Genomic DNA, 12,499 nt, shown 5'->3' with positions numbered 1-12,499 from the left:
TCAGCAGGTTCAAAAAGGGTCTAGACAAATTCTCAAACGATAGGCCTAAAAATGGACATTGAAAGTACTGGTGAGGGATGCATCCTCCAACATCCCTGGTATAAGAGATTTGGATTCTAGGAAAGTACAAGAAAAATAGACAGCAGAAAGAGCCCAGATTTCTATGTATTCCCTAAAAAGCATTGGCTATTGCTGCCGTTAGACTGTTTGCCTAGGAGGGCAATTGTCATTCAGAGGAAGAGACACAGAAGTACCCTTTATGAGGCATCCAGTTCACTCATGGTACTGCTGCTATTTCTGTGGTGCCTTGCAGGCAGAGGATGGCAGAACTGGGCCTCAGTGCTTGGTCTGTAACACAGACTTGAACTACCTGCTGTTTCAAGGAGGACTGCTTTAGCAGATGATTTTTATTGCCCACACAAAAATAATGTTATTTAAATGACAAGAGGGAATGTTGCTTAGACATAGAGCTAATAACAACAGCTATCCAGGATTAGGCCCACCTGCACAGCAGTAATCTGTGCCCTTAATATATTTTCAGGAAGTCCCTAGGCATACATTCCCCAGCTTTTTTCCCCAATGGGCCCCTGCCTCATGCAGTACACAGAGTAGGCAGTGTTTATTTAATGAAACATCGTTCAATATTTGCACTCTCACTTGTCACCATATGGCCCCCTGCCTTATCACTGCTCAGGCAGAAAATTGATTAGTTTCCTACAAGTTTTTTCCTAATCACTCACAATCACAGCATCTTAGCACTTTAAAAGCCTGTAAAGATTAGATCTCCTCCATGTACCTGTAAGATAAGAAAACTGGAACACCAGACTTTTCAGAATGGATTAAACTGGCAAAAGCCCAAGGTTGAACACTTCTTCCAAATCCTGGGTCTCCTCCTTGGGCCTGACTTTGTACTGGAACAGGGAGTTCAAAGCCCAGCTCCCATTGACTTCAATGGCCAGCAGGAACTCTCAGCACATCTGCAAATCTGACCCTGTGCTTTCAGGTCAGAAACCCAGAAAATTAGAAACAGAGGAAACCACCTGTGAACCGTGTGGTTTGAGTGACCAGTGTGGCTTCCTATGACAAGAGTGAGGACAGGGTGTCTTTCTCTAGGGGAGTGATCACCTGCCTTCTGTGTGCAAGTTCCTCCTTCACAGCACCCTCGATAGTTTCTGCTGCTGTTGCAAGGGTCCTTCCCGCTGAAAAAACAATCTTTGCAATGTAGATCAGATTCATTCCCACAGCATATCCATGCTGTGAAGTCAAAAAGGTAAAGGTCATGTGAAAAGGGAGAGTAGGAGGCTAAGAGATTGGCATAAAGTGATTGTGAGGAGACAAAGGCTGGAGAGAAAAGGACAAGAAAACTGAGTATGCTGCCATCTCCTCAGGAATTGAAAATTTCTCTTGCCTCTTCTCAACTCTGTGGGAGGAGGAAGAAGTGTTTGTAGAGCTTTTCTGTGGCTGCAAAAGGGAGACTTTGTATACAAATCCCATGAAGTACAATACTGACATCCACAATACGTAAGAAAGGGCTGGGGTTTACATACACTGTGCAGGTCTCTGCTATTCACAGCCATGTTGTGCATCCTACCAGCAACATGCCATCCTTGCTATACACACAACCACTCATAAAATATCCACACACTCACTTTCTGCTGTGAGCTGGCTTGAAGCTTGTCAGTGAAATCAGATAAGAAGCGGTGTCATTGCACAGTGAGCAGGAGCACACTGCTGTTGCTTGGGAAGGGAGAGGTGGGAGGAGAGCAGCATGGTCCCCACACAGCAGCAGTGAGTGTTCAGACCCGTCCCAGTGATCTGCAACAACGCCCTCCGCACTCTGCCCTTTACCCTGTAGTCAGCAAACAAATCCATAGAAAATGTGTGGGTCTATTCAAGCTTGAAGGGAAACACTGAATATCCTATAACCCACAGAATCTAGTCTGCAAACATTTATTCTTGGTTGTTACTGCAGTAACTTTAGACAGTTTGGTCTTGACAATAGGCACCATAGCCAATAATATTTAAATAAATTCACAAAAAGCAAAACCAAAAAAATAAACAAACAAAAAATAACAGAAAGAGGTGCAGGTTTATACAAAAACAAAGTCATGCCAATGCAGTTAACTGCATTACTTCAGTTCTTAGCTGGTCAGGGATTTCAGACCTGGCTTTGAGCATGCATATGGGAAGTTTTGTCTCCAGTGTGTTCTATGAAATTCTCCAAGTGTTCCTGGTTTTGGTTGTATTTTGTTTTGGAACAAAGAATCTTTGAATCTCAGAAGACCAACAGGAATCTCATAAACTAACTTTTGTATACTGATCCATTACACATTCAATCACAAGGAAGCAGGAATTAGGCTCTCAAAAACCTTTTTTTTGCAGCTGGTGTTATAGGAAGCACCACTTTTGTGGGGCTTTGAGCCCCACCCAGTTCCTGACAGCTATGCAAGTTTTGGCATGGACCCACCTTTCAAGGGACTTCAGTGTCCCTTGTTACTTTTGTATTTGAATAAACACCTTCAATAAAGTATTTCTAACAACCAACATGCTAAACCTAACAAGTAAGTGCAACCTTGGACTTGAAGCAGTAAATTGCAAAGCTCTTATAGTCATAAGCACTTGGGAAAGAAAGCGGAACATTTAGAAATCTAGAAGGGTTTGGCCCCGCACATGTGTCCGGGCAGTTACATCACACACTCAGCAAATGCTAGCTCTGCTAGCTAGCACTCCTCAACGGCCATGTTATGGCTCTGCTCTTCTTGGGTAACCATTTTGTTGTTGCTGGTGCTGGGCTGTCACACGCCGGCAGCAGGGCTACCCTAAAGTCAAGGCAAGAAACATCCCAACATTTCAGCTGAGTCATGTTTCAGTTCAGTATTACCTGGACTCTTTTTGAACAGCGATGTTTGGATACATGAATTCTCAGCTGTATGCTCACATGATAAATTTCAGATCGCATGGATGTTAAAATGGGAGAAGACAAAACTTCAAGGAATTCAGAGGTATGCAGCTACTGGGAGGAAGCCACTCAGAACAAGAACAGAAAAAGCCCAACCACTCCTAAAAATTCAAGAACTGAAGATTAACCTACATCCGGAGTTACTCTGGAATAGGTGACAAACTTCAATCCACAATAATCTACATTCACCTGTAAGTAGCAGTGAGCCTTAGGACACATAGCACTGAACACCACTGACTGGCACATCATCTGCTCCCCCACTCCCTCCTCAACACACACAAATCTTCTACTTCATCCCATCTCAAAATATCTCATATCATACCACAATACCAAAGGAAAGTTCTTGTACAGGATATGCTCTGTATTCAATGCACAAATTATCCACATGCTTGGAGCAGTGAGAAGGCACATGGCCATACAAGCCAGACATCAACAGCTCCTGCTTCAGGACCTGGTAGCTCCTGAAAGTGCACGTGTTCAGCATCTCAGGAAAACTTTCAAACATGCATGATAAAAAAAAGATTTCGGTCTAAACTTTCAGGATGATTTACTGAAGGAAAGGCTAAAACTCAACAACTTAAAGCAACAATTGCCACCTTTTGTCTTCAAAGTAAAAATGAAAGAAAAAGAAATTAAAAAGCTATAATAAGCCGTTAACTTCAGAATGTACATAGGGTCTTTCTGGGGTATGAACTTCTCTGGAATGTTTTTCCCTTATCTCTTGGGAAATGGTGCTACAGAGAACTTCAAATACAACTGCCAAGTTTAGAGGCTGTTTTGTATGAACAGGCCAGTTGGATTGGAGCACACATGAAAAAAGGGACGTGCAACTTTGCCGCAGAGCGCAGCTCCACAGGGAGCTGGGAAATGTGCCTCAAACAAAACCCACCAGCACGTTGTCATTATCTGGCCACCTCTGATGATTTAGGTGATCCCTGCACCATGGAACCATCAATCAATTACCCTGATTGAACAACCCTAAAACACAACTTTTAAAAATGTAACTACTCATGACCCAAATTTCCTGCTGGTTATGTTGGCCTCAGGTTAGCCCCATTTGTCTATCATCAAGGGAGCCAATAAAAATAATAAAAACAGGTCAATTCCGAGCTTTCTAAGGGCTGTATAAAAACATTAACGCTGCTTAATTCAGAGCCAGCTAAGGCCTAAGCTCTAATGCCTTCTGCTCAGTTACATTGTTTGGACATTTTAATGCTATAATCATACACTCTTCAAAATCCAGGGAGAGTTTGTGATAGATGTCTGTTGTTTTCCATGTCTGTCCTCCACCCTTCTTACTTATTTATTTTTATAGCAAGCTGTGTAATAATTTACTGTCCCTAAGGGTAAATGAACTGACGTCAATCTGCTGATTTTTGCAAAAGGCTTGAGTTTTGGCAGATGGGAGAATAGTGAAGAAAATAAAAAAATCTTTTTTCGGTTTTAAATAGTGAATATGGTATTGTGCTTCAAAATTGACATTTAAAATGCGATTTAAAGGATCAACAGGAATTAGGAGGAAGTGTAATAAACTCAGTTTTGCATTTCTATGAAAGGCATTACTTTCAGTATTAAATAAATCCTAAGAATCTAAACCAGTACATATCATTAGGCATCTTTTACACAATAGAAAACAGAGGAGGAGGAAGAAAAGAAGAGGGTCAGAGTTTATATGAATTAACACGTGTCCCTGACAAAACTGAGAAGAGAACCAAGGCACCCTAATCCCCTCCCATCCAGCCCACTGTCCCCAACACATCATTAAAAATATTAAAGCAAAAATCAACTTCAAGCAAGTGGAATTTATTTTCTTTTAAAACCCAAGAGGAAGGAGGAGATAAATCTTCAGAGACTACTTTATTATGTAAATATTCTAGTGGCTTTCAGTTTAGGAAGCAAAACATTTTTAATTCCTTTAGAGGTCGCATGAGTTAACAGAATTTTTTTGGAATGTGAACCACAGGGCTTCACAACAGCAAGGAATTTATGGGAGAAAAAAAAAACAACAAAGCCCAGCTGTAGTTAAAACCTGAAGAATCAGTGGAAACTCTTCAGCCCTTGACTCACTGACTGCCCCATGCTCCTGAACGTCAGCCCTCAGGCATCATATTCCAGCTTTGCCACGTGTACAGCTGACACTCAACAACAGCTTTTGGGGGGAAGGCTTAGACCGTTCAACGTCACACCCCTATAAGTCCACTCAGATCTCACACAGATGTCTGATCTATTCAATAAAAGCTGCTTGTATTGATAACTTAGTTAGGAAAAGAGGGCTCATAATTCATGGAGTAAGTGACTTTCTAATGTTGCTGTACCTGACTCGTAATGTTTAATCTGGGTTTGACTTTCTGTGTTTCAGGATTTTGGAATGCAGACCATGCCACCCTACCATCCAGATGAAGGCAAACTGGAGCGAATATTCTGGCTGCAAAAAGTGCCAGCACTACCGAGGGACCATGTGGGTATGCAAAAACAGCTCGGATTCTTTAATGGGAAGAGCTCTCTGCAGCAGTAATCATCTTAGCAAAAAACAGAGAGGCTGCCAAGCTAAGGAAGAGTAATTGCCTTCAGTGCTGGCCTTAAGTCAGAAGCTGATGTTAGGCTCCTCACCACTGTGTGCTGTTTGGGCACATCATGTTCAGGTTTGATTGCACATATTTCCTTATATTGATGAGAAGATGTCTGTAATCTCTAATCCCATAAAAACAATCATTTCATTTATTTCTCTTTCATAAAATGGCCAATGGTGACTGGTGATTTGACACTACAAATAAGTAAATATGATCACACCATGCAAGTATTGTTTTGACTTAAATAGGTTTTGATAAAAAATGTGTCTTTCCTTTGTCTTCTCTTTAAATATTTCTATGGTATGATCAAAGAATAGCCAACCTACAACATAACACAAAAAATTAAGGTCTTTGAAGTACATTAAAAAAGCATCAAGAACTTGTCTCCTCTGTCACGTCTCTTAGAGACTTCTCTGTTCCTTAATGAAATTTTTCTACAGAGCCAATTCCATTTCCTGTCCCCTCTCCTGCCCTTACCATCCACCCTATGGATTGCTTCAGGACCTATGTTCTTAAAACTGCAGAGACAATTTCCAGGCAGTTCTTGCTGACAGTCTTAAACTGTAATGTAAACAAATAAAAAGCAAATAAAACCAGTATGCTTTTGACAAGCTATTTTTAACCTGGCACATGCTGCCAAATAAATGGATTCAGATTCATCCAGTGTGCATGCTCTCCCAATTCTCTTTCATTCTTGTCTTCTGCCCACAATAGTCTGTTCCATTTATGTCAGCTGAAGTGTTTCTGTGGCTGTATGAAAAAAGATTTGGTTTATTGCTTGGCCATGGAAACAGCTACACCAGCCACGAAACCTAAGGACTGGACTGCTTCCTCATGCAACAGCGCTGGCTCAAAGCCTTCAGGAACTAGTTTCAGTCTGCCAAGAGATATAAAAGAAAATTATATAAATAATCACCTGCTCTTTGGATGACTTCTTCAATACACTGTCATATTGCCAGACTCTTACTTGGCATTTATCAGTTACTACTATAGATATCAATAGTTCTTGGCCAATTTATACCTGTTGAGTATCTATCCATGATGGGAGTGTTTACCACAAAACAGTGACGTGTCAAAGACAAGGAAAAATAACTTACAACATAAAGCTTTTAGAAAGCACTACGTTCCCAGGGTCTTCTGGTCAGAGATTTTTTTAACGCGTGTCCTGGATAATTACAAAAGCACACCACCGACACTTAACAGCTAATATGTGATAACACCACACATATTTAAAAGAAGCTGTTCAACCCTTACGGCTTCAAAAATAAAACAGAATGAAAAAAGGCCCAGGACGGTTCTTTCAGCTAATAACTCCATAGCCCGTGACCACGACCTAAGCAATTGAATTCTGCCCATAACCAAAGAAGCGCAATCCACTATTTTTCTTTAACCTAATTTCATTAGGGCATAGAAAGAAATTACATTTTGAACACCATAATTTCCTCTTATCACTTTTCCACCTTCCTCGTGTCTTTACTGAGTACCTCAGCGGTTTGATAGAAATTTCCAATTTTCAACAATCTTGCACAATCAGTCATTTTTGTTTCTTGTATTACAACAGGCAGATTCAGTTGCTGATTTTCTCAGTCAGAATTGCAGGACATACATATACATTTTAAGAAAAATCAAATGCTGCTACAAAAGTTTCTAGTAAACGTGCTGATATCTTATCTTCCATAGTGGAGAAATCACCTCATCCCAGAGAGTTATGCTGCCTGGAGATGTATCACTACATCATAAAGTCCAGTTTTTCTGCCTCTCTTTGGAAACCATTAATCTACAGCTGTGTTAAAATATTTTAATGGGTTCATGGGGGCTCAGCAGCAACAGGATGCTGAAAAAAACAATATTTAATAAGTCTGGATTTTATTCGACAAAGCTCTGCAAGTATAAGGACAATTTTACTCAAATCACTGCATGTCTGACATAAGAGACTCATCAAAAATTTAAAAGGGAAAACTTCCAACCCACTCAGTCAAATGCTTTTAGCCATGATGGCTTCTACAGACAGGCTCAGTATAAACATAGAATCATGAATCAGCACAGTGAAAACTGTGTCAGAAGAATGAAAAAGCAGTATGTGCCCACTCAAGTCAAAATATGCATCAGAGAAAGATTTTAGTGTTATGCATGTCAGGTGCATGTGTGTATTTTTGATGTTGCTTGTTTTTAAAAGCCTTGGAATACTAGGAAAAATGTCAGAAGATGGTAGGGGTTCAATGCTGAGAAAAGGACATGGGGATAACATAATATTCTAGGAGGTTAAAGCTCACATCACCTTTGAGGAGAACAATGAGAAAGCATTCAGTTAGTACAAAGCAAAGGATAAGAATCCACAAGGACTGAAAACAAATAAATGGGAAATAAATGAAGCACATATAGTACAACCAAACTGGTCATTCAGCAGTGTAGAACATATCTGCAAAAGAAGAGGCTTCATTCCAGGAAAATGGTTATTGAAAAGGATTTGAGGGATACTTTGGACAAAGAAAAGAACATGAATTCCTAACTCAGATCACCGCTTAGAACTCTTCAGTCTAGGAAAAAAATAAATGAACCAGCAGGTCTGAAAAATCATGAGTGGACTTGAGAAGACAGGTACAGACTGACTACTCACTGTCCCAACAGAGGAACTAAGGGTCAACAAACAAAGCTGTTAAGAGTCTGTCCAAAAAAATACATATATTACATTAAGATAGTTCTGCATGCAATGTGCTGAATTACAGATCTCCTTGCCAAAGGTTATTGTGCTGCTAAACTCTTATGCCGATTAAGATGGAATATGGGAAAACTCATAGCGGGGAAAAAAAAAACCTCTGTCAAATATTAGTAAATACATAGAAATACACATCTGTTACAAACTCAAAATGGTTGAGCCTTGGAGAGTATCATATAACCCTGCTCTCTTTTCTCTACTTTATGTAGAAAGTACGGTTAGAAAAAGCAAAGTAGCTCAGTTACATCTTCAATCCAGAATTGACATCTGAGCATAAAGCCAAAGCAAAAGGACGAATAAAACTACAAATAACCAGGGGAAGCACCAAAAAGTAAGGGAGCACATTTATTTCAGTATGTAGAATTGTTGGGAATGATTTTGATATATTATGCCCAGTTCCAGTGTACACATTTCTAAGAAGCCATGGAAAACTAGAGATAATCCTGAGGAGCGTTACAGAACAACTAGAGGAGGTTTTTCTCCAGAGAGAGAGCTGGCTTATCAAAAGGGCAAATAACACTTTTCAGTTTGCATATGATTCTTCAGACAGAAGAAAATTTCTGAGCATGAGGGAGCTCTTTAATCAAGAAAGGCACAACAGAAACTACAGAAATTGAAACTATGATTTTTCAATTCTTAAATTTGTGGAGATCCTCTAATGGCATGCATATTCCAGAAAGACTTTGGAGGGTCAAATAACAGAAGACAAGCAGAAAGCACACACTCCGTGGTCTCACACAATAAAACACGTGCATTAAATGCATCTGGTGAATAAACCATAAGCTCTTTAAGCACAGTGCTTAATAGCAGTGAAAAGAATTGTTGGCTGTGAGAGAAAAATCAGTTTGAAATAGCAGAAAGGATCAGGTAATACATACTAAAATACTGGACATGCTGTGAAGGCTGTCAGAGCAGTAAATTATAAAAGGAGACTGCGTGACAGTCAAAATAACCCCATCTTATGCCACATCCTTGCCTTTTGAGGCACCTCTTCTCTCTCAGCCCTTTGTTCTTTATATCATCTTTCACTCCTACTCGGTCTAACTCCAGACATTCCAGGAACTCCTCAGGGAAGCCTCAGACTTCTGGTGAAGGCCTGTCTGTGGTGGGCACTAGTACCAGAAGGGAGAAAATCAGACTGCCTGGGACAAAGGTAATATGGGAGAACAAATTCATTCCAAATGGATGAAAAAAGGACTTTGGAGTCCACATTACTGCTTAGGTTCATTTGAAGGAAATCTGTTTTCAGATTTCTGGTGGCTTTTTTTTGTTTTTGAGCACATTAACTCACCATCCATCTTTTTTTTCCCCCTGTTCAAATCCAGTCAACTTCCATCCCTAATGTTTGATATTAACAGACAAGAAGGACATCTATCATATATTGCTACAAGCATCAACGACTAGTCAATTAGTGACAAAGCATCACGTTAATCACAATTCCATCTACATTAAGATCAAACATATACTTGAAAGCTTTTAGATTAGAAATTATACTATTACATGAAATATGTTAAATAAAGGTACTATTTTGGCCAAAACATGCACCATTTCACAGTATCTCTGGAATCCAACTTTTTGTTGTCAATTTCAATGGAAATGGATGTAGATCTCAGCAAAGTAGCATTCTTTCTCTCTATTCCTTTTATTTTGTCCATTTTCTTAACAAATACACCAAGAAACGCAGTGAAAATCTATCACTAAAATAAACATACCTGCCAGAAACTGTCGGAATTTACCAAAATTCCAAAATGTTAGGAATTGAAACTCATGAAGAGTCGAGAAACTCGATGGCCACATAGAACACTAACTTGCATTAGATGATCATATGAGATCATAAGCTGGATCACAAGCTATTGCATTTTGCAGATAGGAATTTAAGCATCAGCTAAATTCACTATTTTGCATCATCTTTATAATATTTTACACTGCAGAAGGCAGATAGACAAAGAATATATGGCATAAACCACAAAGCAAAATATATAAACATGGAAGATTTTGCACATGAGACAACTCCAGTGCTCTGCCCACACACCCCACTCAGTGCAGAGGAAGGAGACAGAACAGCAACACACAGATACAAAGGCAGATAATCAGTCCGCTGCAGAGCACCTAGGCTGTTAATCAGTACAGTAAATGTTATCAACAATAAAGTACTGACATTTCTAGCCCTTGTACAAGGCCTGCCATGCTTTAAACAGAACTCAGGCTTTCACAGTGATTAAAGGCAGATGTCACATGCATGACTAGGTTTGTAACTTATGTGTCCCCCAATCCAGTTTTGTGTGTGGAAGGAATCTTTCACTGACAGGACATCTTCACTGGAAGATGCTCATTATGGTATGATTTGTACAAGGAAGAACATTTTCTTACCCTTTTTCAGATTGGGAAAAATGAAACAAGCTTAGAGTACACAGCTGTATCTCTTTCCATCCTACGAAATTTATCAGGTGAAAGCCCTAATTTTGTCCAGTTTTCCACTGTGATTAATAAGCAGTCAGGTTATCACCACTTGGAGAGCAGTGGATGGCAGAAACAACAGTGACACATCTGAGTAAGGACATGTTTTTTTCCCTTATAAGTGTGGAAGAACAGCAGCCATAAAAACTACTGATTATATGTCAGCTATGAAGCATCAAGTGAAATACAGGCATAGACAAAATGGCAATTACTTTTCCAGTATCAGAGAATTACAATGAAAAAAATCCATTCTTCTCTTAATCCTCTAATCTCATCCCAGAAACTTCCTCCTCTCCGAGAGGCAAACAGTTCTGTCTTTTCAAGCAAAGTTTAACTGAACTACATGTAAGCTGCACTATCAGTTCCTTAAGTGAGCAGGAATCCTCAAGGCTGATATTCACACCGCCTGCACACCTGCAGTTAGGTATGCCTGTGAATGCGTATATGACCTCCTAGCATGCTGGTTATTAGAAAGCATGCCCAGCATTTGCTGTTCAGTCAGGATGCTCCATCCACGTGGCCCACGTGCCCTCTCCTCAGCTCAATGCTCTGCAAGAAGGCATCAGGATGCTCCCCACTGCCAGCTTCAAGAGCTGCACGAGCAGTGGTCTGGCTGCAGGGCTGGCTCCTGCCACAACTTCTCTCAGTCCATCCCTCCAGCACCAGCTGCAAGCAGAAAAGTGAACCCGGCTCTGTCCTCCCTGGGATTTCCCTCCCACTCAGCCGAGCGCCTCAGTCAGTGCAACTCCCTCCTGATAGCACATTTCTGCAAAGGGAGCTGACTGGAGTGCAGGACATCTGGTCCCAATATTCAAAAACACTTAAATCATGCATGTCATTCCAAACATTTAAGGACTTTGGAAGTTTTCAGTTACTTTTGTATGTATTTCCTAGTTGTTTCATGCAGGAATTATTTCTTAAGTTTCACTTGGAAGATCTGGGGAAATGCACATTCCATGCCATTTCAGCAAGGAAGAAAACAGCCTTAAGGATAAAGTCTGCATGTGTCCTAAACTATTGCTATATTAACTATTTTTTTTATTTCAGAAGAAGCTCAAGACCTGCTGAGTTGAAACACAGCTCAAACTTCAGTGAGTTGTATGTGCAATGTTAAAAACCAAAACACCTTCAGTTGTAAATGCTAGACACTGAGGCATTGAGGTGCTTTCTAGTTCCTCATTCTGTTTTTCAGTAGGAGCAAGCAGAAACATGGCCCAATGGTCTGGCACCAAACTGCAACTCAGGAGAGCAACGCTCACCTCAGTGTACGACTGCAAGCCTCTTGCTTGTTCTCCACCTATGACCAGCAGTAGCTGCTTTCTCACACCTCAGCTACTTGGATGGGCTGATGCTGATGCCCAGGGACAAGCAATAACCTTTAGTGTAGTAAATGATTTCCATGCATACTGTGAGCTACTGTACACCGCTTAGCCTGAGTATCCACAGCACTCAGGCTGCTTTTCAACAGCCAGTACAGATGTATCTATCTACCTCACTGTCGCTATTGCACAAATTTCTTGCAAGAGAGAAAATACAGCACTTTGATGTAATTTCTATTGCTCCTACCTGGAAACCCATACCTCAGTTTGGAGCATTTCCAAGCTTCACTCTACGCAGCTCCTCCTGCCGCACATCAGAAAAATACACATTTCTTTTTTGGCAACTGCTAGAAAATTCTCCCCCCTCACAGTACAGAAAGCCCGCGGTTCTCTAACAGGCCCTCTTTCAGTCTACTTGTGGGACAAGAGAATCAGACATTCAGGACATAAGTGATATCCCATATGGAGACACACAGCA

General features: G+C 40.5%; 1 protein-coding gene across 2 annotated transcripts in view; it reads right to left on the bottom strand.

Moving 5' to 3' along the window:
- The window catches only part of SCFD2 (sec1 family domain containing 2), a 187,824-nt gene that overhangs the window by 107,678 nt on the left and 67,647 nt on the right, over positions 1–12,499 (bottom strand). The gene's annotated exons all lie outside the window — the stretch shown is intronic.

The sequence above is a fragment of the Numida meleagris genome, chromosome 4, assembly GCF_002078875.1.
Source record: "Numida meleagris isolate 19003 breed g44 Domestic line chromosome 4, NumMel1.0, whole genome shotgun sequence".
In the NCBI taxonomy this organism is placed as follows: Eukaryota; Metazoa; Chordata; class Aves; order Galliformes; family Numididae; genus Numida; species Numida meleagris.
The sequence above is the reverse complement of the archived record's forward strand: the minus strand, read 5'-3'. Positions and strand labels throughout refer to the sequence as shown.